Here is a 26,298-nt window from a genome sequence, read left to right as displayed (position 1 = left end):
GAACATCTTGGGATAGTCTGATAAAGAAAAGTAATTAGCAGAAAGTCATTTTTATTGGTTTAAAAGTACTATGAAGCTACACTAAAGTAATTTGGTATAAGTTCATAAATAGATCAAGAAAATTGAAAGAAATTCAGAAACAGACACATAGAAATAATCAAGATATTGGTGAAGAGGATATTTAAAATTGTTGAGCATCTGATAGATTATTCAGAAGGTTCCATTGGGCCATTTGGATAACTCTTCTCAAAAAACTAAAGCCAAATCCCTACTGGAAGTTTTAGTCTAAAATAAATACCAGATATACAAGCATTTAAACTAAAAAGAGATATTCTAAAAAGACCAGAAGAAATAACCTTACTTTTTAAAAACTTTAGAATGGAAAAAACTCTTTCTAACTTAGAAATTGAGAGGGGAATGTCATAAATTGGACCACATAAAAAAGTATAAATTTGGTATTACAAAAAAATTTCATGTTACAAGAAAAATGACAACTATGGAAAATGTATGCAAAGTATAAAATCTATGCCAGACAAATGCCATATTTTCTTACTACACAAAGTGTTCTCACAATAGAAAAATGAATAAAAATGAAACATTTCACAGAAAAAAATAACAAATAGTGAATAGCCAGCCATATGGTAAAATGCTAAAATTAACACGTAACTATACATGCAAATTTAAATAACAAGAAGACACCATTTTCCCCTATCTTACTGGAAACACTAGAATGTTTTATAATAGCCAGTGTTGGCTAGAATAAGTAAGTACTCTCAAATCATGTTGAAAGGCAATTTTAAAATACCAAGATTTCTTGTGATCCAGAATCCTACTCACAGGAATTTATCTAACAGTTTTACTTAAATGCAAAGATGTTCATTGATTTTCAGATCCAGAAACAACAAAATGTTCATCAAAAAGAGAAGTATTAGTAATATTCATACATTGTGCTATTTTTGCAATTGTGATTAGAAATGGTAGATTTAACTATTTAAATGGAAAGTTGACCAACATATCAGTTAATTTAAAAAATTGTAAAACACAGATGTTTGTGTAAATGAAAGGATCATTTACATGGAATAGTACATATATCTTTCCAGACATGAAGTCATGAAACCTAACACGGTTAAATCTGGGGAATAACAACTGAGCCGGAGGGGAGATGGCAAGGGGACAGTATAACCTTCAACACTTCTGTATTATTGGAATCATTTTATAAACCTAACAAAAGATTGTTTTTCATAGGTTTCTAAGTTCCAAAAATGACAACTCTTCTTACCTCTGTCACTTTAGACTGAGAGAGTTATTCCGGAATAACTTTTTTATTCTAAGACACCATGTGTCTTCCCAGTAACTGATGGATCCAGAAATTGAAATATTCATGCTCCCTGAGGGTGACAAGTCCCTTTTGGGGTTAATTTTTACATTTATACTTTGCTCTAACAGGAACGCTGAAATCTGCATGTGCGTGTCATAGCTAGGATGTTTTTGGCACAAGCAGAGGCTCTTGCTGCCGCCGTGAAGAAAGAATGGATGCCTATGACAGGAGTGGCAGCTCACTGGCGATGAACAACCTCACTTATTTTGGCATTGCGTACATCATACATTTTCTTAGTCCTCTGCTTTCTGCACAGCCTTCCAGGTTAGTAGAAAAATAGATTTTGCATTATTATTATTTTCTCTGTTGCTTCCTGATAAAATAAGAGGGATAGATATTGCCTTTCTACGTGCTCTAATTGCCAGACATGGGAGCTTGGCTCTCAATCATGTAACTACAGGTACAACTGCTTAGGTGAGTGGCTCTTCTGATGACTACGTGTGGTTTTGTACCCAGTTCCAATGTGTGGTTTTTTTTTCCCGACACCACCTAGCAATTCTCTGACACCAGCTTGGTGTCCTACAATTGAACTTAATTATGACATCATCTACCCAGGGATAGCATCAGATCCACAGGACAACCCCTTCTTCAGACACCAGTGATAAGTACAGGTTGTCAACTGTGCTTCTGACCGACCAGCTATAGATCAGAGGTTCCCACAACCCCCCTCTGATGAATATTTGATTAATTGCTAGCATGGCTCACAGAACGCAGGGAAACAGTTTACCTACTAGATCGCCAGTTTGTTATAAAAGGATATAACTCAGGATCAGCCAGAGGAAGGAGATGTGTAGCGCAAGGTGTGGGGAGGAATTCAGAGCTTCCATGCTCTCTGCACGCTACTCTCCCCGCATCTCTGCGCGTTCACCAACCCCAAAACTCTTCAAATCCCATCCTGGGTTTTTATGGAGGCTTCATTACATAGGCATGATTGATTAAAACATTGGCCATTGGTGATTGAATTCAATCAGTGGGTGAGACTGAAAGTTTCAACCCTCTAATCACATTGTTAGCTACATTGACAACCAGCCCCCAGCCTTAGGTGACCTAGATACTTTCCAAAAGTCACCTAATGAACATACACATGACACTTTATCTCTCTCATCACTCAGGAAATTTCGAGGGTTTTAAGAGCTGTGTGTCGGGAATGGGGTGAAAACCAAATTTGTATTTCTTATTGTAAATCACAATATCACACCATGGTTGGTCAGATCTTTGGAAAGTTCGAAGGTAACAAATACAGATGAGAAAACAAAATAAAAAACATGGAGGGTTCCCTTCCTATTGTCCTTTTATTCTGTAGGAGCGCTGATACCCAGGATTTCTGCTGATGCCACTTATTTAAGTCAAAAGTGTGGAACTCAGCTTGAAGCTTCTTCAGGAAAAAGAGTAGGGTAAATACTGCTCACTTCTAGCCATGTTTTCTATTCTGAGTTCAACATCATTAACTAGATAAAAATTGTTCCCAAGTGGTGGTAGTTTTTTAAAAAACACGATAATTTCTTAAAGCTGAATGTAGTGTACCTATAGCCTTGTATGTGGTGATAACTCAAAAAAAAAAAAATGTTGCTGCCACACTTGTTTGTTACCTAAATCACAATAGGATGCAGAGGACAAATATTCCTCTAATCATAATATTCAGCATTTCTAATAAATTAGACATACAAAAATAGTAAAGAGCCAAAAGACACTGTTTAAAAATAAAAATAGAAAAGTATTTAACCCTCTATTCCCTCAAACATTGAACGCGGTCATTCAGTGCAGTACACAGGCACTATCAGAATTCAACTCAGCCAGTTTCATAGAACTTACTTGCTCCTAGAAAGTGATGTACTTTTTTTTTCTTTCTTTGAAATTGTGGCTCATAAATCTTTCTATAAGGAAAACCACCAACTCAATTTTTCATGACTTCAATATAAAACCATTAAAAAGTACACTAGCTACTTACCAGAAAAGGAAGGCATTTCAGTACTGGGGCATGGGGTAGCTGTTTCTCTCACTTTTCAAAATGGAATTTAGTTAATTTTATGATGTTTTAGTTTTAATTTTATTATTAAAAATCATGCTCATTGAAAATAATTCAAAGCATACAGAAAGTTATAGGGGGAAAAGTCACTCCTCCTTGCCTTACTTCCGCGAGTTAAGGGCATTTGCTATATTCTTAAATATCTTTGTGACAGATCAGCTAAGATTTTCACTGGTTTCAAGAGAATATGTAATTTCTTATTGAAACGTTTTTATGAAGACTGCTTGTCCCATAATTCCAGTATCTGATTCATCTTGGTGTTGGCATTGGTTGATCATCTTTTCTCAGTATGGTAGTTACTTTTAATTGTATCAATCTTTCAACAATTATGTTAGGAGACTCCAGGTCCTATTTAAATCTTTTATTTTAGCAGACAGTCACCTGCTTGGGATTAGCACACAGCTCCTGGCTTACCTTTGCAGACTGTGGTTCCAAGGACAATTCAATTTTTTTTTAAGTGTACACTTCAGTGGTTTTTAATATAATTACTGATATGTGCAACCATCACCACAGTCAATTTTAGAATATTTTCATCACAATGAGAAACCTGTATCCTTAGAAATCCTCTCCCTGTCTCCCCATCTCCCAGTCCTTAGCAAGCATTAATCTACTTTTGTGTCTATAGATTTGCCTGTTCTAGAGATTTTACATAAATGGAATTCAAACACGTGACTTGCACTTTCACTTAGCATAATGTTTTCAACATTCAGCCATGTTGTGGCATGTATGAGTCTTTATTCTTTTTCACGACCAAATAATTTTCCATCTACGGATACACCACATTTTATTTATCTGTTGATGGATAGCCAGTTGATGAACATTTGGATTGTTTCCACCCATTGGCTATTGTGAACAGTGCTGCTATGAATATTTGTGTATGAGTTTTTGTTTGCACGCCTGACTTCAATTCTTTTGGGTGTATATATAGGAGTGGAATTGCTGGGTAATCCTATATTTAATGCTGTAATTCCATGTTTAACCCTTTGAGGAGCCACCAGACGGGTTTGCACAGTGTCTGCACCGTTTTGCATTCCCACCAGCAACGTATAGGGCTCTAATTTCTCTACATCCTCACTCACACTTATGTTCTTTTTCTTTTGGACAATTTAATTTTTAGAGCCTTTAGAGTGCCATTTTGTCTGCTTGGTTCATCTGGTGTCACTGGGGCTCCCACTGGGCCCTTCCAGTGCTTGAGGAGGAGATAGGAGTCCCCCAAAGCTGGGCTGCCTGGTGCCTCTAGATGGTGAGAGTCTCCCCCTCTCCCCAAGGGACAGAACGTTCTTCTGGGACAGACTCTTAATGTAGCTGGATCCCTTTTGCCATTGGTGCCCACTCACCCAATCTCTTGGTGGGGGAGGGGAGTCTCAGGTCTACAGGGACAAAGAGACTTTCCGACCAGGCTGCCTGCTGTGGCTTCCCCGGCAGTGTCGCCTGGCTGCCCAGGTTGTCTATGTGGAAGCAGATCCTGTCCCTTGCCTGATGATTTCCAGAGTGGGTCTTGATCTCTCACCCTTGTATACATTGCCCTGCTTGCCTGGTGGTGTTCCTAGAACTCCTATTTAATCCAGGGGAGGAATGAGCTCATTTGGGCTCCCTTCTCTTCTCTGATGGGAGATCTGGCACGAGGGGCTGAGTAGCCTTTCTCTGTTGGGTGGAGGGTTGTAAGACCCCTGCCACTATGTTTTTCCCTTAGTTGTAGGATCACAAACAAATTCGTCTTCCTCTTTCCACCATCCAGAGTTCTCCTTCCGTTGCCTCTTGCATTATTTCCAGGGTTTATAGCTATACTTGGCAAAAAGAAGCTGGGAGAAATGAATCTACAGCCTCTTTCTTGTCCAGACTGGAAATCTTTAATGTTCTTTTAATGTGCACGTCTCCCCAGCTAAACTCTGAGGGCTAGGGAAAGACACCACATCTTAAAGTTGTGTCTTCAGCGTTTAATTCAGTTTCTGACGCATGGCAGGCACTTCTTAAGGAAGTGTTAATGAATTAACATACAGAATTTGCTCTGCCTTTATTTTACTACGGTGAACAGGAGATTTTTCTGTGCTATGTTACTCAGCAGTGACAACAAACCCAGATTAGGGCTCTGCTTAATAATGTAAAAATGTGACTTTTTTCTCTGCGCTTGGATAGCTGACTTCACATTTATCTTTTAGTGTTACCTCCATTGCAGGCAACTAAAAGATGTCAGAAAAGGGTATCAGTAATACGTCATGTCACAAGCATCAGAGAATGTCTGAGTGGGCAAATAGTTTTCTCAAAGGACTTTAGAAAATAGTCTCTATATACCTTTGCTGCTCAAGGCTTCCATTAAGACAAGATAAAAAGAAGAGTTTTACTCTTCTAATTATAGGTAAACCTGTGAAACACAGCACCCAGCATGGTTGAAGGTTTTGTTTGTTTGTTTATTGCCCTGGTTTAATGGAATCCTGGGGCAAAAACCTTAATGTAGGTTAAGATTGTTTAATAGTAGTAATAATGCCTCCCTCATTTTCAGTGTCTCCTGGTGTGAAGCTCTGAGCTAGCCACATTACTTATATTCCTAGTCAACTCCACAAATCTCCATTCTGTAGATGCTGCAGCTGTGAATTAGAGAAATTATATTATCTAAAGTCATACAATTTGTTCAAACAATAGAGTTAAGTGTGCACACTGAGGACCGTCCACGCTTTTGTTTATAGGTTGGCTCTTATAAAATACAATATCTAAAAGAAAGCCTGAAAATGTTACACATGACAAAATAAGATTTGATGAAAAAAATCTTTTTCTTCATTTATCCGAAAGTGTCACAGTAATAGCTTAGTATTACAGGATGTTTTGTTGCAGTGATAGTAACAACTGCCTTTTGACAAAGTAATGCATTGTTATTAGCTCATTGAACTAGAATAGAGAACATTGTTTCCAAAGGCAATAATGTCTTACAATACAGTGACTTCTGCCCTGCCCCCTACTGTGTTATTTTCTTTCCTCCACACTGACAAAGGCATTCCACAAAATGAGAAAACAGTGGAGGGCACAGCTGAATCAAATTTTGAAACAAACAGCCAAAGATAAGTGTGTCACATGAGAACAGCTCTTAATTGTTCTGGGATAATTCACTCAAAATATAATGATGTTGTTAGAAAGAATGAACTACTTTTTGCGGATTAAGAGAAAATCATTTGTAGAAGATGAAAGGGCATCTAGCATTTGAATAGACAGAGAAAAGAACTGCAAGAACATGAAATTACTTTTTTGCCTGATAAGACATTTATCTGTGTTTCTCTATCCTCATGCTAAATGAGGTCTAGAATAGATAATGTCCTTTGAAAGCAGAAATGGTATTAGGTTGGAATTCTGTTCAAACCACTCCAAAGAAAGACATAAATAGGCATTGCAGTGAGGCAGGTTACTAAGGGAGGAGACCTCTTTAGTTAAGTCATCTTAACTAGCTTTTTTTTTTCCTGAAAACTGCCCAGGGTGTCTTACCAAAAACCAAGGCTGCATTCTGTATTTTCAGGGAAATAAGATGTATAAGTAGTCCCCCCGCTTCACTGGGACAATTTGGTTCCTAGAATATCTTAGCTCAAATCTTTCCTTTAGTGTTAACACAGATTTCAAAGCAGATGGTCATAGTAACTTGCCTTTCAAGACAAGCCTAAAATCTTACCAATTCACTCAGACTTTTAAAACAGTCCATCCTCCTGCTAGAGGCAGCCTAGCAATATGAAATAGCCTCTGCATTGAACTTATACTTGAGCTTCCCGGACTGCCCTTTTTCTTGTACCCTTCCAATACGGAACCTTAGCTACACTTTAATGATGAATCCTCCCACTGTAAGTTGGACAATCAATCAATGGTATATTTGATGGGAGTAGGAAGAACCTGAAGTCTTTGCATGAGATAGTACAAGTGGGCTCTTGAATGTTTTCAATGTGGAAATTCCTGGGCACTTTTTGGGAAATTCCTAAGAATTTTTTGGAATTAATTCTTTTAATGAGAATTTCCCTAGAAATATGGACCTGTTTGGTATAAAACGCAGGGACAAAGGAATTGAGGACTGAGGACTGAGAGGGGAGAGGTTAGGGTCCAAGTGATATGGCACATGACTGACTCTCAAGGACCCACCTACTTGATGCAAGCAAATCGTGCATAAATTATAATAAAGTGTTTGTATGTTTAATATACATATTTCTCGGCTTGAGGAATTTGGAATCTAGAAGAGTAAGCAGTGGGGAAAAAATACACATGAAAGTGGGACTCGCTTTTGAGTCAGATGCCCAAACAAACAATGGAATCAGGAATCAGATATTAGGAGTCGGGAGTGAAGGTTTTTCTGACATTTGTAATATAAAGTGGAATCCACAAAGGCGTCTCAAGTAGCTTTAGAGAGAAATATGTGTATTCTTTTTGGAAGAAAGCATTCTGATTACAGTTTTTTAGGAATCCATGAAATAAGCTTAATTAAATATAAATGTAGGTTTAAAAATTATGTAAAATTCAAGAAAACAATTCACCATAGGTGAGTCAACAAAAGCAGCAAAAATATTTAGATCTACATACTCCATATATTGGAATTATTAGATAAAAAATATAAAGTAACTGTATAAAATGTTTAAGAAGTAAAATATGTGCAAAAATGATTGAGGAAAAAGGAAATGGAAACATGAAAAATAATCCATAGCTTTGTTTCTGGTAATTCCCAGGTGATTTGGGTCCACTATCCTGGAGAGGATAAGAAGCAAAGCTGCAGGGCTGTGTGCGTGTGTGTGTGTGTGTATGTGTGTGTGTGTGTGTGTGTGTGTGTGTAAGTATGCATGTGTACCAGCTTATAGGAATGAGAGAACCAAAAAGGCAGCTAAGAATTCCTGGTCCAAGACCCACGTGAAGGGGGAAGCCAAGAAAAATGGAAAAAGATATGTCATGCAAATAGTAACCAAAAGAAAGGTGAAAATAGCTGTCAGAAAGCATTACTAGCAGTAAAGGAAGACACGCATAATGCTAAAATTCAGGAAGATGTAACAATAATCTGAATGAACCTCAAACATTGACAGAACTAAAATGAGAAATAGACAAATTCAAAATGATGGATTTTTTTTTTTTTTTTTTTTTGCTGTATGCGGGCCTCTCACTGCTGTGGCCTCTCCCGTTGCGGAGCACAGGCTCCGGACGCGCAGGCTCAGCGGCCATGGCTCACGGGCCCAGCCGCTCCACGGCATGTGGGATCCTCCCAGACTGGGGCACGAACCCACGTCCCCTGTATCAGCAGGCAGACCCTCAACCACTGCGACACCAGGGAAGCCCGATGGATGATTTTTTAACACAAACCATTCAATAATTAACAGAACATGGAGAAAAATTAAGTAAAAAATAAACATTTGAAATACTCATTAATAGACACACACACACACACAACTCCACCCAACAACAGTACAATACAGTTCTCCAGGACACATGGGGCAGTTAAAACATTTATCAGATGCTGCCTCACGAAGCACATCTCAACAAATTTCAAAGAACTGAAATGATACATGCTGTATTCTCTAATCACAGTATAATTAACCTAGAAATCTGGAAAAAAATCAGTTTGGAAAATCTCCATATGTTGAAAGCTAAGAAATATACTTCTAAGTTACTCATGGTCATGGAGGGAATCACAGTGGCAAAGAGAAAATATTTTTAATTAAATGTAAAATAAAATACCATTTTCAAAACTTGCAGTTTTCTGTTAAAGTGTGCTTAGAGGGAAATGTGCATCCTTAAAAATGCATATACTGGGCTTCCCTGGTGGCGCAGCGGTTGAAAGTCCACCTGCCGATGCAGGGGACATGGGTTCGTGACCCGGTCCGGGAAGATCCCACATGCCGTGGAGCGGCTGGGCCCGTGAGCCATGGCCGCTGAGCCTGTGCGTCCGGAGCCTGTGCTCCACAACGGGAGAGGCCACAACAGTGAGAGGCCCGTGTACTGCAAAAAAAAAAAAAAAAAAAAAAAAAATGCATATACTAAAGAAGGTGAAAAACTGAAAATCAATCATCTAAGTCTCCATCTTAATAATTTAGAAAGAGAACAGCAAACTAAATCCAAAGAATGTAGAATACAAAACTATTATAAGTCCATAAATAAAGAAATATAAAAGATTAATAAAATGGATACATTTTTGGTGAGATTGGCTAAGAATGAAAGAAGAAAGACAAAAGTAATCAATATCAGATATTTAAAAGAAAACATTTAATAGGTTAGAAAAGTGTACGAAGAAATTGGTTAAAGAAATAATCCAATGTATCCAATAAAATAGACATTTCTAGAATCATATAACTTACCAAAATGTAAATAAAGGTAGAAAATCTTTGTAATTCTATACTTGTTCAAAGTGATTTAAAATTTTCCCAAAAGAAAACTGTTGGTTAGTCCAGATGCCTCCATTAGTGACTCATACCAAACATGAAAGTAGGAAATGTCAATTTTGCTCTTCCTGAAAACAGAACATAGGGGTAAACACCTCAAGTTAATCTTTGAAACCAAAATAACGAGCATATGTGAAATAAACCTAATAGAACTTTTATAAGGAAATAATAATTGAAATAAAAAATTTAATGGATGAATTCAACAACACACAGACATAAGTGAAGAAAGGATTAGTAAAACTGGAGTATAGAGGTAGGGAAATTACCCAAGTCACAACATAGAAAAACAAGAAGATGGAAGTATAATAATTGAAGGGGACAGTCTAACAATATAATACATCACTGTCCCAGAAGGAAAAATAGAATGAAGAAGGGGGCTGATATTTTGCCAGAGCTGATGAAAGGTACAGACTCAAAGACACAGAGAGCACCGCTTGCTCAAGGCAGGATAATTTAAAAAGAAATATAGACTCAGTAAATCTGTAGAAAGCCTGAGGGAAAAGGTAGCCAGAGAGAAAGAACAAATTACTTACAAAGGCTTCTTAAAAAACTGAAAGCCAGATGATAGCAGAATAAAATTTTTGAAGAAAATAACAGTTAACTAGAATTGAATATTCAGCAAACTTGTTTTAAAAAAAAAAGAGGGGGCTTCCCTGGTGGCGCAGTGGTTGAGAGTCTGCCTGCTGATGCAGGGGACACGGGTTTGTGCCCCGGTCCGGGAGGATCCCGCATGCTGTGGAGTGGCTGGGCCTGTTGAGCCATGGCTGCTGAGCCTGCACGTCCGGAGCCTGTGCTCCGCAACGGGAGAGGCCACAGCAGTGAGAGGCCTGCGTACCACCAAAAAATAAAAAAAAAAAGAGGATAGGTTGATACAAATACATTTTCAGATACTGAAAGTCTGAGTTCACTTACCACTAATCAGCTTCACTAAAGAAACATGTAAAGATTTTCTTCAAGAAGAAAGAAAATAATCTTACAAGGAAAATGCAAAAAATAATTGTGAGAAAAGAAATTGATAAGGATAATACATTAGATATCTAATGCTGTGTAACAAGCCCCAAACTTCGTGGCTTAAAACAATAATCCTTATTTATCTCTTACAGCTTCTGTGAATCAGGAATTTGGAAATGACTTGGATAGGTGGTTCTAGTCTGGGGTCTGTCATGAGGTTGCCATCATGTGCCAGTTGGAGTTGCAGTCATATGAAAAAATAACTGTAGCTAGAGTCACAAGGTGACTCACTCACATGGCTTTAAAGTTGGTTCTGGTACCAAACCTCTGTCATAGTTCTTGGGTGTCCTGATAGCATGGTGGCCAGATTCTCTCAGAACAAATGACTCAAGACATCAAGGTGAAAGTTAAGATGTCATTATGACCTAGCCTTGGTGGTCACATTCCATTGCTTATGCTATATCTTATTAGTCACACTGGTCAGTTATGATTCAGAATGAGAAAGGATTACAGAAACACACACACATAGAGTTACAGGCAAACCAACATTGTCTTCATAACATGATAATAATGATATGTCAATTTTGAAAAGAAAAGCAAAATTAGAGAATGACATTATCACCAGGAGAGACACTATCAGAGTTAAATTCTTTTAATTTTTCAAGAAGAGAGTAAAGAAACTGATTTATAGTTTTGTGCCCATGGCAAAATTGTAACGGTAATCAGTTAAAAAATTGGAATAGGCTATGTAAATTATGAATTGTATAGAAAAATAAAAGACCAAAAGAAGCAAAAAAAAGTCATAGAGAATAGAAATAAGATGCAAGAAGCATCCAAAAATGGATCAACCAGAAAGCACAGTGAAATATGCTAGAAATCAGTTCTGTTATATCAGTAATCACATTAAATGCAAGAAGAATAAATTTGTTCATTAAAAGATAGACATTGCCACTTTGGCTAAAATAAATCAAATTTAACCATATAAAACACATATAAAGCGTAAGGACGTAAAAAGTTGAAAACAAACAATTGGAAAAATATATATGTAAATGTCAGGAAAATATAAAATGAACAAATTTTAAAATGTGTAGTTATATTAATATCACAATATAGATTAACCAAGAATAAATCTTTAAAAAATCTAAAATAAATACAACTTGTTTATTTATATATATATTTTTTTGGTGCAAAAACCCCCCATAACTATTTACTCATAAAGATGATTTAACAGATAGATAAGTATTCCATGTCCTCATAAAGGAAAATCCAATATCATGTTTCTTCTCCACAGAATCATTTTACTGGTTCAGGGAAATGGCAGTCAAAATCCCAACAGATTTTATTTTTAAATATCGACAGGCAGATTCTAACATTTCTTTGGAATAGGAAAAGCTGAAAGACAGGAGTTTCCCGAAGAAGAATACTGTGGGAACATCCCCTGGAACATTGCAAGACTCATTACAAAGCTACTGCGTTGCCCCAGAAAGAGACGTGCTGCTGATTGACCCTAAAAGAGAGGCCAGAAACAGTCCAAGAATATACAGAAATTACATATGACACGTGCTACTGTAAACTACTGGCGAAAGAATAGACTAAACAATAATGGGACCAGAACTTTTGTTTATCCCTCTAGGAAAAAGACAAAATTGGATTCCTACCTCGTGTCATGTACTAAAATAAATTCCAGGTGTATTAAAGACTCAACTATGCAAGACAAAACTTTAAAGCATTTGAAGAGAAGACTTAGGGTGAATATTTTAAGATTTTGAAGCAGGGAAGAATTTTTAAATTAAGACTCCAATAACAATAACACCAGGGGAAGAAATAAAATAAAGGAAAATCCTGATAAATTTTTATGCAAAAATAACACCTACTTGTTAAGACATAGTGGAAGTGAAACATAAGCAACAAGTTGGAAGAAGATATTAGCAGCAGATGTAGCTGATTATTTATATTCGTTTACAGAACATATAAAGAATTTGCATTGCTTGGGAAATGCTGAAAATTCTGATAATTTCAGACATTAATGAGGCGGAACAAGGGAGTATCTGACAGTTCAGCAATTCACTTTAGATCTCTATCTAAAGGAATATTTCTCACATGCAAAGGGAGGCAAGTACGAGAACATTCAAAGTACCCAAAAATATTCTGGGCATGAACACAAATGTATATACTTCCTATTATGGGCTAAACTGTGTCCCATCTCCGCAATTCCTGTTGAAGCCCTAATCCCCAGTACCTCAGAATGTGACTGTATTTGGAGATACATCCTTAAAATGGTAATTAAGCTAAAATTAAGCTATTAGGGTGGGTCTTAATCCAATATCTTGTCGTTGTAAGAAGAGATTAGGACACAGGAGAGACACCCAGGGATGCGTGCACACAGAGAAGGGGCCAGATGTGGACATAGGGAGAAGGGGGCCATCTGCAAGCCAAGGGGAGAGGCCTCAGGAGAAACCAAACCTGATGACACCTCCATCTTGGACTTACAGCCTCCAGAACTATGAGAAAATAAAATTCTGTGATTTAAGCCACCCGGTCTGAGGTATTTTGTTATGGCAGCCCCAGCAAACTGATACGCTCACCCCCTTCATAAAGGCAAAAAATTAAAACAACCCAAATATCCACCTACACAGGAAAATGGATTTTCTCCCTGAGGTGTAGCCTTTAAGATAACTCAGTGCAAGGGAACTTAGTCCCTGTGTTTTACGATTCGAAGTCCCCCAGATCCAGAAGAGAGTATCTGACTCAACTCCTGGAACACATGCAATGACTACTCCCACCTGGGTTAGCTTACAAGAGTTTGAAATGAAGCATCAATCTGAGATCTACCGGCAAGCGAAACGGTGGTCCCATCTAATCACCAAGCAATTATACTCCAATAAAGATGTTAAAAAAAAAAAAAAAGAAAGTACATATTTTTCTATCATAGAAGAGGAATGGCCCTCTGACAAAAATTCTATGAGCCCCCGTCTGTCCCCCGGTTGCATTTTCTTCACCTGATCTTGGTTTAGGTCTCTTGAATTTCCAGAAGTGAGAAGGAAGATGAGAATCAGGGTGTGTGTAGAATAGTCAGATTTTAAAACTTGTGCTGTAGTGGAATTTATTTTAAGCTACTTTATGTCCTTACTCTCTTTCATAAATGTGACCCTCTAGGCAGACAAGCAAGAGCTGAATGTTAGATTCCAGTGCTCTGTCTTGCGGGAATTTTGGAGGATGGATATTATTACAGAATAGCCATCAGTCAAATTTTATAAGATTTGGTACTGAGGACTTTTTAATCTAATAAAGAATCAGTAGAGCAAGGCAAAACTTGCTGCAGATGAGACAGCAATGAACTAATTTATCCAAGCTGGTCTTTTCTATTAATCTTAAGTAATTAGTAAATGTCTGCACACTTAACACGTTTAAGGAGATAAGATCCGAGGATTAAGTGCAGTAACAGCAATAGGTCAGAAACTATTAATTGTGGTTAAACATGTTACAAATTAAAAGAAAAAAAACTGTTCAGCTCTATTTAATTTGCTTTGCTTTAATTTTAATTTAATTTTGCTTTATAACCAGAAGTTATATTCTGTGTATCGACCATAGATAAGGAAAATTGTTTCAGCTAGAATTTGACAATAGAGGCAAATATTTACGTAAACAAAATTGTTCCCAGAATTAACCTTGTAAAAACAAACAAGAAGCATATTTTCTTATTGCAGCAATGCCCAAACTTCACAGAAATAATCCTTAATTCTATGTGTAGAGGAAATTGACTCTTTCTCTATGGTATACTCTCTGTATCCATTCAACCAACATTTCTTTACCTCTGGTGGTAGGTCAGGCACAATTCCTGGAGGTGGAGATTTAAAAATTAAACAAAGTATGTGTCACCAATTGGACTAATGAACTAATTGTTCGTTAGTCCAATTGGAATGATGGAAAAGTGAACAGTTATCATCATCTAGTCAAGTGTGATCAAGTTACACAAAATTCAATCACTAACAACTGGGTTTAGATTAGGGAGCAATACACGGATGAAGTGTGCCCAAGTTGACTCTTAGAAATGACTAGGGATTTATCAAGTGGTGGCAAAAGGGGGATGAGGGGGACTGTAAGAGGGTGGAACATTCCAGGCAGAGGAGCTATAAGGTCATTCATTAAACAAAGAAAATTCAGTCTTGAAAATACATTGACATGTGGACTCAGAAAATAAAAAATAACAGTTAATCCATTTGGTGCCGGGGGGAACTTGATCCTAACTTGTACTGACCTCAAAAATGGTCAGAAACTGAGCTGCTTTTTAAAAACTCTGTGTCAGTGCCAGTCTTATTTATTTGCTTCCAACTCTAATTAATTTATTCTTAGTGTCTTTATATGTTGTACAAGCTCTGGACATTTTAATTCTTAGCAGTCCCAGGTTTTAGATTTCTAAGAAGTATGTCAAACAGTTTTAAAATTCTCCAAAACTTTTAGAACTTTTGAGAGAGGCAATAAAATAGATTGAATTTTCCAGCATTCTAGAGACATTCATGTGACAAAAGTATCCCCTTATAGCCCAAGGTTAACTCCTCAGATTTCACTATAGTTTATTACAGTGAAAAAACACCCACATGGTCTTGAACACATATTCAATTTATGAGCATCAAAGGAAAACAGATTTAGATACATTAAAATGTGGTTTCTATGTTTATAATGATATGCAGCCACATAAAAAATAATGTACAGAACACCTTGTCCTACAAAACAGCTTTGGATAATTTTCTCTGACTAAAAATTATCCTAGTTTGAGAACATTAGATTAGACATGAACATAAATTCGAGACATTATTAATTTATTTGAAAGAGTTGAACATTTAAGAAGACTGTTGCTACCAGTGGAAACAAAGATGGAAAACTGTCAAATAATTGTGAGTTGCTTGGAATTCTGCCTGGCTTCCAGAAATTAAATTGGGAACAGATGTCTGACCACACAGTGAAAATGATCTTATTAGTAAATGTTTCTTTAAATGAAACACACAATGACAAAAATGATTCTTTAGCAGACTCCCAGTCAAAGGGAAAGAAATATTAGATAGGTTGGAATCTCCGCCATGGACTTCAAATTTCAGAAGTAGAGACTAGCAATTTAGAGGTATTTTTCCTGGGATGCAAATAAAACTTTGCAATTCATTTATAATGCATTTTTTTGTGAACATTTTGATGAACAACAAGAAATAGTTGATGAAAAGATTAGACAACTGAAAGAGGGCTTAGATTTCATCCTTCTTAGTTCAGTTTCAGACCCTAGTACATTTACTTCTGATTGGTTAGAAGCACCAAAACAGATTTTTACTTAAATGATTTAAGGAATTAAGTAGTATGTGATTTAAAAAGAGAGAAATACTATTAATTATTAAAAAATGAAGTGAATCATTTTACTTTAACTATAGTTATATTGATAAATATAACAGGTTAAAACAGGTTAGTTTTTCTTACTCTGCATTTGTAATCAAATTTTTCATGGTAGTTGATAGGTTTTTGCTTAGGTATTTGGAGTCGTCTTTCAAGGAGAATAACTATTTTTCTTGAATGTTAAAATATGAATGAAGAAATATATGGCATTGTGCCAAACCCCTTACATAATACTTTTGACACAGTTAGTTCTCAGTATCTTGGTTTTATTGGAGAACTATGACTCTAGAGAGGAGTAAGTTTAGCAGTTACCACCAGGGGGCAGCAGAGGCTGTAGGATCTCAAGACCTGGAAGTAGCTCTACTGGCTAAAACAGGTACAATCTCGCACTCTTCCTCCATTTTTGCCGAGTTGAGGCTCTTAGCTGGGAGTGCACATCAGAATGTTCCAGAGAGTTTTGAATCATAATCTCTGCGGAAGTGTAGTTTCCAAAAGCTACTGGTTATTCTCATGCGTAAGAACAGGTGAGGAGTGAGAAAGATAAGAAGGATCTCAAGATGACTGCCTCCTTTCCCATTGGGTTGACCTTAGGGAACTGGAAACATGGACCACAGCTACTGGGTTTTCAGTAACTTATCTGGGGATATTCAGTCTTGTATTCTCTAGTCACTTGATAGGAGGAAGGGTGAAGCAACCTGAACTGTTTTTGCCAGGTCCCCTAAGGACTCACATTTTAACTGGTAGAGAGTATCCACTGAGGTGAAGTTTATTAGGCTTGACTCAGATATAAATTGGCCCACAAAACCTCTGATTATTCTCGTTTGCTCTGGCTCTCTAACTGAAGTTGTTCCCATGCTTTTAAACTGTCAGTGCTTTTAGTATTCACTCAAATAACAAAATACTTCCTTCTTCAGTTAACTGTTTTCTAAGCTCCTAGTATTTACACTAAAATCATTAATGGTGGTTAGAGCATATAGTTCCGATTCTCTTAGATATAAAAGTTTTTTGAAGTTGAGTTTCTTGCAGGTTACTTCTGCTCTTATTATGCCGAACTTAGGGGTGGTAACTTTTTCTTTTAGTCTTCCAAAATCAAGTGTAAAATATGGTCTTTCCATTTATATCTTAGAGCTGAATCGGCAGTGCTTAAAGAAGAATTGAGTAAAGAATGTGGAATAACAAGAGGGGAAATAAACATGGGCATTTTTATGATTCTAGATAATATTTTGTACAAGATAGGGTCTATTTTCCAGACTCATAAATTTCATTGTATCCAAGATAGACCCCAAGAACAAAGGAGATGAGTAATATATTCTCTTCTTGTTATTAATTAGTTCTTCTTCCAACTTTAAAGTATTGCAACCTCCTCTCCCAATTAGATTAAGAGGTTTGAATTTTATTCTGACTGTGATGAGAAACCTTTGGAAGTTTTTAAACAAGAAGGAGGTTCAATTTGTGTTTAGAAGAGAGGAATCGAACTTTTCTGTGATAAACAGATGGTGAGAAGATGAGGTGAAATGCAAGAAGATCAATTAGGAAACTAAATGGTGATCTCAGAGAGAGATGATATTGTCTGGACCATGAGAGTAGTGATGGAGATGGAGAAAGTAAAAATATTTGGAACAGACTTTGGAGACCCTAGAAGAACTGACTCGATTTTTATATGGTAAAGTGGGATGGGGGTGGGGAAGGGATTTTGGAAAGGAATGGTTGGAAAATCTACCTTATTTCCTTTCAGTGCCCTTGCACGGGTCTCTGAGATGCTGCTTGTGCCCCTGTCTTGCTAAAGAAATTGGGTAGAGTAAGGCTAACCAAGTTTGTCCTCTCTCCTACATTTTAAAGGGATTAATGTACCCAAACAAATTCACTGAAGCAATGACATATTATGAAGAAAAACAAACAAACCTGTGTGACCTCACACTGTATACCGCAGAGATAGGAAGTGGCACACCGGGCAGGATAAAGCAGGCTGTGGAGTGCTTGCTAGAGGCACTGGTATGCCCAGGAGTTGTTTAAATTAGATGCATTATTGCACGTCCCGTCCTGGGATCAGTCTACCTAGACATCAAGGGGAAGGCATAGAGCTTTTGGTCATCACAACATATTTTTCAGTTTTCCTTTAGTGTTCTGTTCTTTCCAATGAGGCTTTGACTTCTTCTTTCCTTCCCCCCCGCCCCCCCCCGTATGTATAAGGGATTTAAAAAAAAAAGAGTGTTGGAAAATATCCCCGTGAAAGCACTAGCCTGGACGTCTGGATTTCCGTTTGTGAGACCTGCCTCCCTTACCGATTAGCTGGGCAAGTCACCTATCCTCCCTGGAGAAGTGATTGTAATATAGGAAGCTTGACTCCATGAACCCCAAATGCCTTCCAGCTGTCATTATCTGTGACTCTTATCTTTGAGGTCTGTATGAAAATAATGTCAATTCTTGGGCTTCCCTGGTGGTGCAGTGGTTGAGAGTCCGCCTGCCGATGCAGGGGACACGGGTTCGTGCCCCGGTCTGGGAAGATCCCACATGCCACGGAGCGGCTGGGCCCGTGAGCCATGGCCGCTGAGCCTGCGCGTCTGGAGCCTGTGCTCCGCAATGGGAGAGGCCACAACAGTGAGAGGCCCGCGTACCGCACAAAAAAAAAAAAAGAGAAGAATGTCAATTCTTGATACCATCAGTGGGTTGCCAGTTCTTGATTTAAATGAAAGAGCCTCAGCCATTGCAAGGTATATCAGCAATCTCAGAGAAAAACACATATTTGAACTTTCAAGGCAAAGAGAAAAATAATGACTACAGGCTGTTGTTTCAACCCCACTGGATATATTCATATTTCTTTTTGGGTTCACTGAATCCACATTTTGCTTTTCCTTGCTATTGTAATCATCTTCTTTCATCCGTCTTTTTTGCTGAACATCATTTATTTCTTATTACACTGGGCTAACAGTAATGTCTTCAGAGTTCTGATTTCTGCATAATCCAATAATCTAATTCAGTGTCCATACAGATCAAGAATATTATATAGACAATAGGCCAGCAAGAGGAGTTTCTCCTAGCTTGGCGTGGACAAATAAAGTCAAAGTGAGCAAGGTACATTGGCTTAGTGGGCAACAAGAAGTGGCCAATGAGTGGTTTCCTTCATGAGCCCAGAATAATCAGACCATTCTGCTGTCTCCCTCTTGTTACAATGCTTCCTTGGTCATAAAATCTAACAAGAGGTTTAACATTAGGCACTGTGACAGCTCAGAAGAAGAACTGCCAGGTGCATTCAAGGTATTTAAAGAGGAGGAGTTGGATAAATGTTACCCCTTACCTTGTGAATTGAAAACAAACCAGCTAATAGGCTGCTGGTTTTATTCTTCTCCATTTGACCAAATTTGAGAGCGTCCAGAATTTTGAAGAACAGAGTTGAGATTCTCAAGTCGCCTGTCCTATGATCAAACAAGACTGGCATTTCCATGTGGATGTCTTGGTATCAACTCGAATGAAACCTGTATAACATTTAAACTGCTCATCTGCTCCTGCCCCTTTGATCCAGCTCCTACTAAAAGTTACCATTCTCACATCAGTCTAATTCACCCGAATTGGTAGTTGCCAGTTTTTCTTATTATTTTAGAGGCTGCCTTCATACTGACCATTTAGTTGCTGATACAAAGTCTGTAAAGATTTGGCATGTGGGGTTGACTCCATAGTGACCGTAAGTCATTAATGCACATGGTTTCTGGATAGGCTAAGATAATATCTATACCATACTCCTAAAGTATCGTTAGGGTTTTATTTCATTTACCTTACCAATGCAAGTGCATCTTGAAATAGAGTTTAGCTTAAATCTTAAATTAGAGCTTAGCCAAGAAGTTATCCTCTGCCTACAGAAATCAAAAGTGATTGGCATTTCCTTCTGCTCCTACCACTTCCCCCCTCAAATCTCTTCCCCTAGGACAGTCCCAGGCACCCACAAAAGGAATATTTGATAGTGTGTGCAACACCAATCTGTAAAGTAAGAGATATAAACTGTAGCAGCAATAACAACAGAAAACCCTTAAGGATTACTCTTTCAGGACCAAGAAACTGCAGTGAACCTGACACTTTTCTGCAATTAGTGTGCCAATTCTGATACAAAGAAAGAGTCATTCTGTTATAAGATGGGGCAGAACAGTGTGGCATCTGCCCTGGCCTGGAGCATGAAGGGGATGCATTGGATGAAGCAGAGACAGACGGTGATGAAGACAATCCTGCAGGAGGAATTTACTGACCTTACTCAGAAGATATTAAAGTTAACATGAGAATCACACACCATCTTTAAATTTAAATAACATGCGTAGTGTGGGTTAACTCACTTTCAGGTTGCCAAATTTTTATAATATCTAGAGTCCAAAAGCACCAGTTAAAGTGCTGCTAAAATAAGTAAGTGGCTTCAACCAACAATTGAAATCAGATTTTCCTGCCCAGCGTGTGTTTCATCCACCCAGATTGGTCTCCTGCTGAATGAAGCATTTTGGTGTCTCTGGGCCCACCACAGCTAACTTATGCACATTCAAACGCCACGTCTTGGCAGACTCTTTATTTGCCTTTTCCTTAGGAACATTTCATGAGCCAGAGCAATAATTTTGAGGTTTGTATAAAAATACTCTATAAATATATGATTAAATTTTGCTTTTAAATACACAGGCTCAACTCTAATTAAAGTCATGAGTACTTTCAGATGGGGAGCCACAAGGATTCGGTCAGGGTGTACTCAAAGAAAAATGGCAAAGCTCAGTCTTTTATGTTTAGGACAGGAGGGGTAAAGGAGATCATTTGGGACAAGGCAATATATTGTCAATAAATGGAAGAACTTATCACATTTCAAGCACTTTAATTCACGACCCACAGTATGTCTTTCAAATGCTATGTTGAAATGCAAAGGCAGAGTAGTAAGAAAATTTGGGGTATGGCATAAAGCCATTTCACACAAACAGTGCCATCTCCTATGCATGTTCTAAAGGGAAAAAAGGGTCTAGTGGAAATGTTAAATGTTTTAGCTACGTGAAAGTATTTAATTCATCAATGAAATGGTTTATTAAATAATTTCTAAAGAAAATGTTTCGCTAAGATGGTTCTAGAGGACATGGATTTGGGGATTATAATTTAAAAATTATATATGTAGACGTCTAACTTGGGAAATTATTTTCTAAAAAAAACTGAAACTTAAAATTTAATGTGGTCCCAGTGGAATGCAATTAGCAAAATATAGAAGGTTGAAAAAATCTTACAAAACAAGTTAATTCGTTTTTCTCTATAAAAGACATTAGAATGAAGTTGGGGGAGAACCTATAAACTAAAAGAGATTTAAGCTAAGTAAAAGTATAATTTTAATATGTGGACCTTATTTGGAATTTGATTCAAATAAATCAAATTGTGAGTAGACAAAGTTGCACAGCATTTACAAGGAAAATTTAGAAAATGCAAACATTGACAGGATATTTGATAATATTAAAGAATTATTGTTAATTTTATTCAGGTGTGATGATATTTAAAACAAAAAATTCCATTCATTTGGAGTCACATGCTGAAATCTTTACCAATAAAATAGGTTCATGTGTTTGACTCAGATTTTTTGGTTTTGGTAAGAAAGCCAGTGGAAAACTTTTAAAACAGCAGAGTACTTGAATTCTTGGACTCTACCTCATTTAGAGTATCTTTTAAAAACTCCTATTAGAATCAATTTTTTTTCAGTATTTTGATATTTACAGATGGTTATGTCCAGAGGGAAATAATCCTTACCACTAAGAGAGTGAATGAAAGAAACACACATGCAGTTTGTAGAAGCAAATCCATTTTAGATATTCCTACTTTGATTCAAGGCAAGATAGCCCACTTTTCCGTTTAAGCCTACTTCCCATCACCATCAGGGTGCATTAGACATTTTCTCTCCTCTGGAAGAAGATGCCCAATAATGTCCTTTTCTAACTGTACGGCCACTGGGTAGGGATGACAACTGGCTGTATGTTTGGAAGACAGCAAGCTGTAGGTCATAGTTAGGGTTTTTTGGATCCATGCTGCCAGATGAGTGTCTGTAGTGATGCCTCCTGCCACGATTCTTGATTGGAGAAGAAATTCAAATCAATCTGCAAAACTCCAATGGTGAACAAATACCATTCTCTATACCTCAGTCTCTTTCACTTGATTTTCTATATTTTATCTATGGGATAATGTACTATGCATATAACATATGTATGTAGGTTTAACTTTAAAGAATTAATTACTGATGGCTTAAAAGGGGCTATCACTAGGAGAAACCAAATAAGAGAGCAACAAATCAAAGGGAAGCACAGAGATTTCACAGAGAAAAACCAGAACAAAACAACAACAAAAACCAAAGGTGACAGTCAGTAGAGACTGGGAACCAGACAGATACAATACAGAAGAAGAATCCAGCTAGTAGTTTAACTTGTACATTACAGGTCTTGGAACAAAAAATAAAAAAAATCTTGGGAACCAGACAGAAGGATGGAGATGGGATGGAAAGTCAATTGGAATTGAGGGACTTGACAGAGCTACCCACATAAGTGGGAGGTTAGGAAGTGATGCTTCAGTAGGTGTTTATAGATGATTCCTGGATCCACTCATTTATTCCTTTAGGAAAGATTATTACTTCCTGCGTATCATGCACTCTTCTAGGCACTAAGGATGCAGTGATGAACAAACAGTATTTTCCTTACTTGTGGTTTGTATCCATCAGTTATTGCTGCATTCAAGAAGAGTAACTTGAAATTCTCTCGCAGGAATGAAGGCTTACTCTGAAGACTAGATATGAAGGAAAAAAACAAACAAAACGTGTACTGCTTGAGAGCTAAAGGAAGCACCAAAATTGGACACTTACGTGTGGTGACAAGCTGATAGCACCCTCTTCCCACATGCAGACATAACTCCTGGGGTAACTCAGACTAATCCCCTTCTCATCACAGAAAGTGCAAAAGAAACATTCTAAACCCAGAGGTGGGGGTTGCAGAGAGTGCATGGGAATGCTCTGCTTTCTCTCTTTTTCTTTTTTGGACCCTCTTCTCCCCTTTTCAATATGTTCTCTTGGAAAGGAGGCTTGGAGCAGCTTGAATGATCTCAGGACAAAAAAAAAATCAGGCACAGAAGGTACAACGGAGACCAAGGGCCAAAAAGACACATACCTGAAGATGAGCTGTATGTTACCTGTGTTTTAAATCACTCAAGCATCTCCACAGATTTGGTAGGAAATGAAGATTATGGCATCTAAGTTCCACAAAGATAGCAGCCCCTTCTGTTTGTTTCTATTACTGGCTTCTAAGGGACCTAGCATATTTTCTGGTATATGTTAATAAATATTTCTTGAATGAAGGAATGAATGAATGACAATGACAAAGATTTTACTGATAGTAAAGAAAATGAAGTATATGAAAATGGTGACCAGTCTTGTAGTCTTGCGTTCCTTAAGTCTATTTCCTTTTCTGTTTCAGCCTTAATGTCTGCTTCTCTGGGGACTCATGCTTATTTGTGTTCTCAGCCTTCTAAGATATGTTAAACAAGATAGCAGTATTTTAGTCCACGACACAATCTAAGATGGGACTAGACAAATGCATTTAATGTGCATTATATATCAGTAGTTTGTGTTCGATATACACTTGGGATATTGAATTGAAAAATGTTCCCTGCCTCCATTAATAATGATTTAAAGGTAAATCCAATGAACATTATGTCAACTCTCATTGATTCAAGGACGGGTTATCTATTTGGAGGATTATCAAGATTTTGTGCTGTTTTTCCTTTGACTAGAGAGACTCTTCTGGGATCATGGTTGAATTAACATGGCTCATTAGTATGTAGGAATAAAATATTCTGGTGTCTATAATTTTATAAAGGGATGTGGAATACGATGATGGGGAGGTGAGACATAAAATGCATTGTATGACTTTTTTAAAGGTTCTGTCCCTTGGTGTCTCACAAACAGCATCCTATTCCTTCACATTGCTTTTCATTTTCTTCTCCTTCTGTGTATGACCTGGGATGGTAGTGACGGTCATAGAGCCATAAGTGGGTGGTAGATGGTCAAAATAATGAAAGCAGAATAAGAGAATTAGTTTTGAATGAAATCTGCATCTCTCTCACTCAGAATCTCACACTAGCAGAAGCAAACTCATGTCAAATGAAAGTCCAGTAGACGAGCACCGTGGGGCAAACATTTCAGAATCACAGCTGATTCTCAAATATGCTACTTCAGGGCTGTTTGACTTTGAGTCAGTTATTTAATCCAATTTTAAAATATTTGTCTCCAAATGAAGGTAATGATGCCAAACTTATATAAATATGAGAATTAAATTCATTAATGCATGTAAATGTTCAGTATACTGCTTGGCTATTGTTAGGGTGCAATAGATGCTAGCTAATATTATTTTTCCTTTGATAGAAAAATAATTATTTTGTTTTAATAAAATAAAAAGCAAAAAAGAAATTCATTATGATTATCCTTCAGGTTTCTTCTCAGATTTTTAAATTTTTAGCTAACCATTGAGTTTGCTTTCATGTAACATGCAGATGTAATGTTCTTTATCATTGACCTGGAAGATATTATTTTAAGAAAAATGATTGTTGTTGGTGCTTAAAATATAGATTTAAAGGGATGTTTAGAAATGAACTATTTTCTATATCTGTGAGAAGAACAAACTTGTGGTTACCAAAGGGCAGAGGGAAGCGGGGAGGGACAAATTAAGGGTATGGGACTAACAGGTACAAACTACCATATATAAAGTAGGTTAGCAACAAGAATATACTGTATAGCACAGGGAATTATAGGCATTATCGTGTAACAACCTATAATGGAGTATAATCTGAAAAATACTGGATCACTATGCTGTACACCTGAAGCTGATATAATTTTGTAAATCAACTACACTTTGACTAGTACAAAGAACTAACCGATTCTAACCTGTTGATTCTGCAAATGAGATTTTGGTGAAGCAATGAGGCTAAATTGGTGGCCGATGGTCGCAGTACCATTTAGGAACAGCTCTGATGACAGCTTGAGTCTCTGCCACTGTGTCCAGTTCTCTTTCCCGAGAAAGCATAGCCTTGTTTAAACAAGTCCTGATTGGACAGTGGAGCAGATACTTGACTCTTGGTGGACTCATGAGCTTCTCTTTCCTATTAACATGAATTAATAACTCAGAAGTGGTACATCTTGAGGTTGGTAGAACTGAGAGGGAGTTTTGGGGGTAGGAGAAACATTGTATGGCCCAAGCAGACATAGTAGCAGAGAAAGGAACCCTATGGAATTGCAACCTAGTTGTCTCCCCAAAACTCCTCTTTTTTGCTTCTGCTAGTTGGGATGGGTTTCTGCTACTATAATCAAAAGAGCCTTGAAAAGGACTAAATGAATAATCATTTTTGTTCAGATAAAATAAGTATTTAACTGCAAATTTATACCTTATTAATAGACATTAAATAATGCAACCTGGAATTGGATTTTACAAATGTGTTGGCATTTTAGATGTACTCTTGTCTTTCATAAAATAGAGCCATCTGCTAATAGCTTTGATCAAAGCATAAAACACTACTTAAACTAACAAATTTTGAAACGGAAACATGAAGAGAAAGATTCTTTAATTTTCTAATTGCTCTTCTCTGCTATTGAAATTAACTAGCATTTTATCTTTAATGGGAACAATTATGAAGAGAAACATTTGCTAGCTAATTTAAAGGTTAGCCACTATGGCATGACTAACATCTATGAGAAAAAGAATCAGTAAATTGTTACGTTGCAGCAATCAGTATAATTGATGCTCCTGTGAGTACCTGGGATATTTAATTCCTCATTTTCTTCAATGGATCGTAACCACTGAAGTCTGCACAAAGTAGAAATTCGACACAATAAATGTTAGCTCCCTGCTTTTGCCAGCTCAGATATGTTTCTAATAATAGCAAGACTTTATCTTTTGTTTAAAATATTTTGTCTTTTGTTTAAAATATTTTGCTTTCAACAAAGAACAATTTTTGCTTTGATTAGCAGTTTTCACATCCCAGTAACTCTTCCTCATGAACAGGCAAGTGGAACAGGCAAGTGGAAGTGGCAATAACCTTAGGATTACATCATCTCCAGCACCAAATGTGACCCCTGGGAACTGAGACTGGGAGAATTCTTCACTACAATTTATCAGTCACCCTCACTTAGTCCCTGTCATCACTCAGCT

The sequence above is a fragment of the Globicephala melas genome, chromosome 18, assembly GCF_963455315.2.
Source record: "Globicephala melas chromosome 18, mGloMel1.2, whole genome shotgun sequence".
Taxonomy (NCBI): domain Eukaryota; kingdom Metazoa; phylum Chordata; class Mammalia; order Artiodactyla; family Delphinidae; genus Globicephala; species Globicephala melas.
Note: the sequence above shows the minus strand (reverse complement) of the source record.